Below are 6449 nucleotides of genomic sequence, written 5' to 3' on the forward strand. Positions count from 1 at the left end.
CCATTCCCATACAGTCTGAAAGGGAGTTCAAAGTGTTCATTTCATGTAAATGTTCACAAATTATATGCAGTTGAGTACATTTATACAGTATGTTCCCTTGACTATCCATTCAAATTTTTAAATTTTTAAAGCTGTTAAATTGAAAATTTTCCACGGCATAGAATTATTGGATGTGACGTCATTTCCGTCTAGAGAACAGAACGTGAAAGGAACATATTGTTTTGTTTTATCAAGAACTGCGGATATACTAGGCTTATATCTCTAAAGTAAAAAATCAGGCATCTATGAATATTTTTTGACTATTGTCCATATCGAAATATTGTCAGGACAACAGGGGGGGGGGGTTATATCCAAAATCAAGCAGTATGGGAATACATGAAGTCTGAAATGGCTTGCTATATTATGTGTTTGGTTTGTATTGTGATTCAGACAGTTTACTGAGTTCTAACGAACAGCTACGCATATGTAGATTTTCTTCCAAAATAAGATTTAGGATATAAAAACCCGATATAAGTTTTACTCCTTTACTGTTCAAATTGACGGATTATACATAACAATTCAAGAATTTCATAAAGAGCGAAAAATAAAAATTTTCTAAACGCCACCTAAAGATTAAAAAGTAAAGAAAAAATTAACTTTATAAAGTGAATTAGGAGAGTAAAAACAATCATTTGATTTATAGTTAAAACGGAAAATCATCGTTTATAAAGTGAAAGGCATAGAGTCTATATATAGAGTCTATATGATATATGAAACCAGCAGGACCCCTATATTTGCGGTTTGCATTTTGAGAGCAAGCGTTTTTCTGGTAGACAACTTGCTTTCGAGATTGCCGTTCCTTTGCCTGTTGTGATTGGAAACTACCTGACCATGACTATTTAATTGAGCAAAATAATTCTGTCAATTCAAAAAGTGCTGAAAATTAATTATATTTGCGATATTTATGGTTTTGATGATGTCACTGTTGATGATATAAAAACGTAACCTTTACAGAATATAAAACAAATGTAGTCGAGTATGTATCAGGATTCGTGGTTAAATAAATAATACAGAAACTTTAACTAAATTGTAATCTTTATGTTTCTTTCATTAAAATCAACCAGCCTGAATCAATTACGTTAACAAAAACCAGAGATTTCGGAAATTTTCTTACATATCCAAGCCCATTTGTGTTAAAAATAACTGAAACCCCAGAAAAAATTATTGAAATTGAACTGAAAGAAAAAATTTACTGGCCAAAAGTTGACTTTCTTTTTTTAAAAATAATCACCAATTGCTTAGTCCATAGACCATCATGCCTATGAACTCACGAAACAGCTGATATCCTGTTATACATGTATTTGTATGAAACATCATGCAAAATTACAAAATGAAAATCTAAAAACTGTAAAAGACAATATGTTAAATTAAAAGTAATAAAGTTTTGTTTTCTACTTGTTTTGAACATGCAATTATTCAACACTACAGGGTTTCCCACAAAAGAATGAGACTTTTATGAAGACCTGAAACTCTTTCAGCATAACATTTACAAAAAATTTGATTATTTGATTTAGGCTCTACATATTTTACCTGCTATAATCATTCATTTATGGTATTTGGAATAACGAGCAGGGATTAATGTAAAAAGAAAGACTAAATTAATCCTGTACAGTTTACAGAATTGTCCCAAAATTTTATCCATTTTGAGTAACTATACAGTTACACCAAGTGTCTCCAGTTTTTTTTATACATAAATGGTCCTCCGCATTTTATGGAGTTCAGAATCTTGTGAATTGAATAAATCGTTGATCTTAATGGATAAAAAAGTAAAACAGTTTGTTTAACTGTGTACTCAAGTTATAAGTTTAACATAAGTCCAACAAACATGAAACACATTCAAATATCGGCTTTCTCTTTCAGAGTTTTATGGGTCCAACTGTATAATATGCACTTAATCTAAAATATAAAGTTTATGACCATCCTCAATTTAGGTGTAAAAAGTTGGACCATATTTTGATATCTTAGTTTGATTATTTGCCATTGCGGGTCTAGTCTGTTGTATGGCTGCAAACATACTATAGGAGTTTAATATCCTCTGGGGCTTGGGTTGGATTGTTTGGGGTTTTTCTTGGATTGGATTGTTGGGCTTTATTTGTCCGCTTAGGAGCGATGAACTATGCGGCACTCTGGGCCGTAGTAAATTTGAATTCGAACAGGACCTGCCTAGTTTGTACCGACCTATTACCAGACAACAGCGTGTACTGACCCGATCCTATGGTAGCCCGGTTTCATAGTCTGTACAGTACGTCGCCCTAACCAGACTAACATACGGCAGGGGTCAATTTTCTTGGCATAGTCCCGTCGGCGGGCTAACTATGACAACTCCCATGGAGCGTTTAGACTTTTTATAGTATCCGGCCTAATCCTAGGCCTATTTGACCGACCCCACTGGCTTAGTCCACCGTGACGGTACTATATATATACAAGTTGACAACTCTTGCAGGTTGGGTTCCCACTATAGCTATGAAAGTCTACAATTGTTTTTAAGTCTTGAAAAAAAATTTGATTTTATAGATATTTGTAAATGTAAATGAGAGTGAAAAATCCAAAAATATCAAATAGAAAATCTGCATTCAAATACATTTTAACTATCCTCCTGTTAGGAAAAGTTAAATTCCAGGGTCGCAGGGACGGGCAAGGTTAATGTTGTCCAGAATGAGATATTTAACTATTTATCTCTTCATTTTAAAGAGGCAATATATTCCCCCTATATTTATCGTATCCCTATTGCCTCCCTAAAATGAAGAATTATATAATTTTTTTCAACTTTTAAACAAATTTTATGGAGATTTTTCCACTCTAAACAAAATATAACATTTTAATTTACATAAAAATCCACTTTCTTCAGGTTTATAAACTGTAAAATCTATTTAGTTTTGTAATACATATTTTTAAGTTCAGAAATCAAATCTAATTCATGTTTTCGGAGTTGTAAATACGCAACTTTTCGGCAAAAAAAATTCGCCATCAATTAGGGTTGTGATCTAACATTGCAACCCTGGTTTCAGGGTTGTGATGTAAATATCAGGGATTCAATAATGTCAAAATTTTGTTCAAAAGTTGAAAAAAACTAAATTCTCTCATAAATGCATTATGTGATATTGGTATAGATTTCAGGGCTGTGGGCTTAAGCCAAAGTTTAGTTCTATTTTCTGATAGATGGATTGGGATGATAGAGGCCTGATGCACTTTCAAGCCTTCACAACTTTAATATTAGGTTTTAATAATACAGAACCTCAATTAGTATTAAGAAAAATATTCAATCAAAAGAATATTTGTTGACCACTTTGAAAACTTTTTTTACAGTTGCCTAAAAATCTAACTGTAGGAAGGGGGGGGGGGGATTTTGTTACATCCCTTCAAATGGTAGAATTCCATGCTTTTCTTGGAACTATAAAAATATTCCAGCCTCCCTCCCACGTTGATTAAATTATTAGAAGGAATACGCCACCTATCCCATGGCAATGTTACACACTGTGCAAATCAGGAGGTCAAATTTTTGCGACATTATACCGGCAAGGCTTTGTGACCTCGTAGCTCCTCTATTTTAATTTTAGAATTTTGAAACATATATACTCTTCTCAAGGGCTAATAAAGAGGAGGATCGATGATTAAGAAACCATTTTTGTTTCAATCTTCTGTAAAAGAAGTTAATTCTTCGCCGCATATACTAATTCTTTGCCACATATACTAATTCTTTGCCACATATACTAATTCTTTGCCACATATACTAACAAGAACCTTTAAATCAGTACTTAGATAATTATTTGATCATTAGTTTCAATGATAATATACTTCTACTATAATAATTGTACTAATGATATATTAACATCTACAACTTTAATAAACTTATTCATAAACTAAAAATGTGATTTTGTTTTTATATCGGCTTTTTTTCCCTGTTCTAAACTTCAAAAGCACAGAGGTCTTACCATAAACTTTGATTTTCTAATTTCCGTATCTTTGCAACCTGATGGTGGAAACCTTTGATATTTCAAACGTGGCCTATTTAATCTAAAAGAATTTATAGTTTAAAATTTTATAGGTCTTGGAAAAATATACGAATTAAAAATGTTCGGATTAAAAATGTACAGATTAAAAATGTACAGATTAAAAATGAGAGTTTAAACAAGAACTCAGTTTATTTCTGAAAAATGACTCAAAAAGAAGATTCAAGTAAACTATAAAATATAAAGAAGACATCTCTTTATATAGTTGTATGTTTATTTGTTTCCAACAGACTTCAAAACGGCTTTAAAAGTTATCACTGTGGATATCGAGAACGAGCAACAAATTAGCGGTAATTCACACAAAGATTTATCAAACTATGTTAACCCCTTCTTAGAATTATTCAACTTTTGACATCCCTCCATAATAATAAATGTCAAATTTTTACTTTTTAAACATGAAAAAATAAAGCCCAAAGGATTTAGGTCTTTGCAACAAACTTAAATTTTCTTTTATATCTTTTCTACCTAATGGTATAAACCTTTGATATTTCAATCTTAGATTAGTTGAACAAATAAAATGCATAGTTTGAAATATCTAAGGTTTACGACATTTGGTTCCAAAGATAAAGGCATGAGAAAATCAATAGCAAAGATTTAATTCCTTAGAAAAAATCTTTTTATTTCTGGCATCCTTAAATATGATGAATTATCAGACCCCTCTCTCTCCCCTTTACTTAGAAGGGTAAATGTGTTTTATAAGTTGGAACTAGACCGTAGTTTTATAAATAAATAATAGTATTTGTGTTCAATCATTAGACTTGACTAATCATATATTAATATTCCTAAATATATCTTTAATGATATTAACACCTCAATCTACCCTCTTTACAGTGAAATATTTAGAATTGGATTCTGATACTAATAAACCTCACACCTTAATAACAGAATAAAGGGACTAGACAGCAGTACGCTCCAGGATCTTATACAGGATAGACGTTAGAGCTTAGCTCCGTTAATCCCCCTTAGGCCTGGGGACTTGTACTTAATGGACAGCTCTCAGACTATTATACCTTTACCATGCCTAATAGAGGACAAAAGAGGACGCCGGCCTCATTCCTCATAGATATCCTAAATGATGCTTCTCCAGATTCATCAGCTTCCCCAAGGGATCTCTCTCAATTGGTTTCTGGCACTGCTGAGATTGTAACAGTCCTGGCTAGTCCAACTACGAATCAAGATGTACTAGATGAAGCTCCAGATTCTCGAGTTGGTTCCAGTAACAGGGACACTTGAGATCAGGATCTCCAGAACATACAGAAGCTCCATTTTCTTTCAATGGAGACCCCCAAGATATGAAGCAGCCAAAATACCAATATAGACCAATGACTCCAGGTGAAGAAGAGATCATGAGGATCTTCGAGAAGAGGATCTATCGTCCTCCGGACATGATTGAGAAACCAGGAGGTCTACACATAAAAGGATCTAGTATCAGAGATAGAGAAAGCTGCTCTCTGCAAGCAGCTCCCCATCACCCTGTCGTGGAAGCTTACCCGGATTTAGAGTTAGAAGAACTCCTGAGAGATACTCCCATACCTGGTACTCCTCCAGTTCCCTCCCAGGCCCAGAGACCCCTTTAACTATAGGAGCAGCTGGGATTCCAATAGAAGCAGTCAACGGAACAGTTGAAGCTGAAATGTGGACTAACCTTAGGTTATCGTTGAAAGACTGCTTCCCTGGTTGAAGGATGATATCTCCTCTTCTGGATCTTCGAATCCCAGGACTCCTTATAGTCCAGATATAGCACTAGAAGTTTGTGAGAGCTGCTCAGAGAAATTATACTCCAAAACCATGGAACGAAGTTTTTTAGTTTCAAGCCCCTGAACCAGAGCAGCTGGATGAAGCTGAGGCAGCTACTCAGATACGTCCGGACTTGAAACATCTAAATGAGATATTTGAATTCAGAGTTCCCGAATCAGAGCAGCTGGATGGGGGATTTGAATCTAGAGGAGCTGCTCGTAGGAATCCAGGCCAAGAGCAGCTAGACGACGGTCTCGCTATAAGGGACTGTTTATCGGAAGTATCTAAGGACTAGACAGAGGACTGCTATACTTGAAGGATTAATTGAGGATTACTCGAGGAGGTAAACATGCTAAGTCCTATACTGGATAGTCTGAGGACCAGTATACTCTCCTTAGCTGAAAAATGGTTCTCTCAAGCATCAAAAGGACCTTATTAGAACATGAACCAACCTTCACAGATGAATAAACTGGATAGTCTGAGGACCAGTATACTCTCCTTAGCTGAAAAATGGTTCTCTCAAGCATCAAAAGGACCTTATTAGAACATGAACCAACCTTCACAGATGAATAAACTGGATAGTCTGAGGACCAGTATACTCTCCTTAGCTAAACAATGGTTCTCTCAAGCATCAAAAGGACCTTATTAGAACATGAACCAACC

The sequence above is a fragment of the Eurytemora carolleeae genome, unplaced genomic scaffold (assembly GCF_000591075.1).
Source record: "Eurytemora carolleeae unplaced genomic scaffold, Eaff_2.0 scaffold1126, whole genome shotgun sequence".
Lineage (NCBI taxonomy): Eukaryota > Metazoa > Arthropoda > Copepoda > Calanoida > Temoridae > Eurytemora > Eurytemora carolleeae.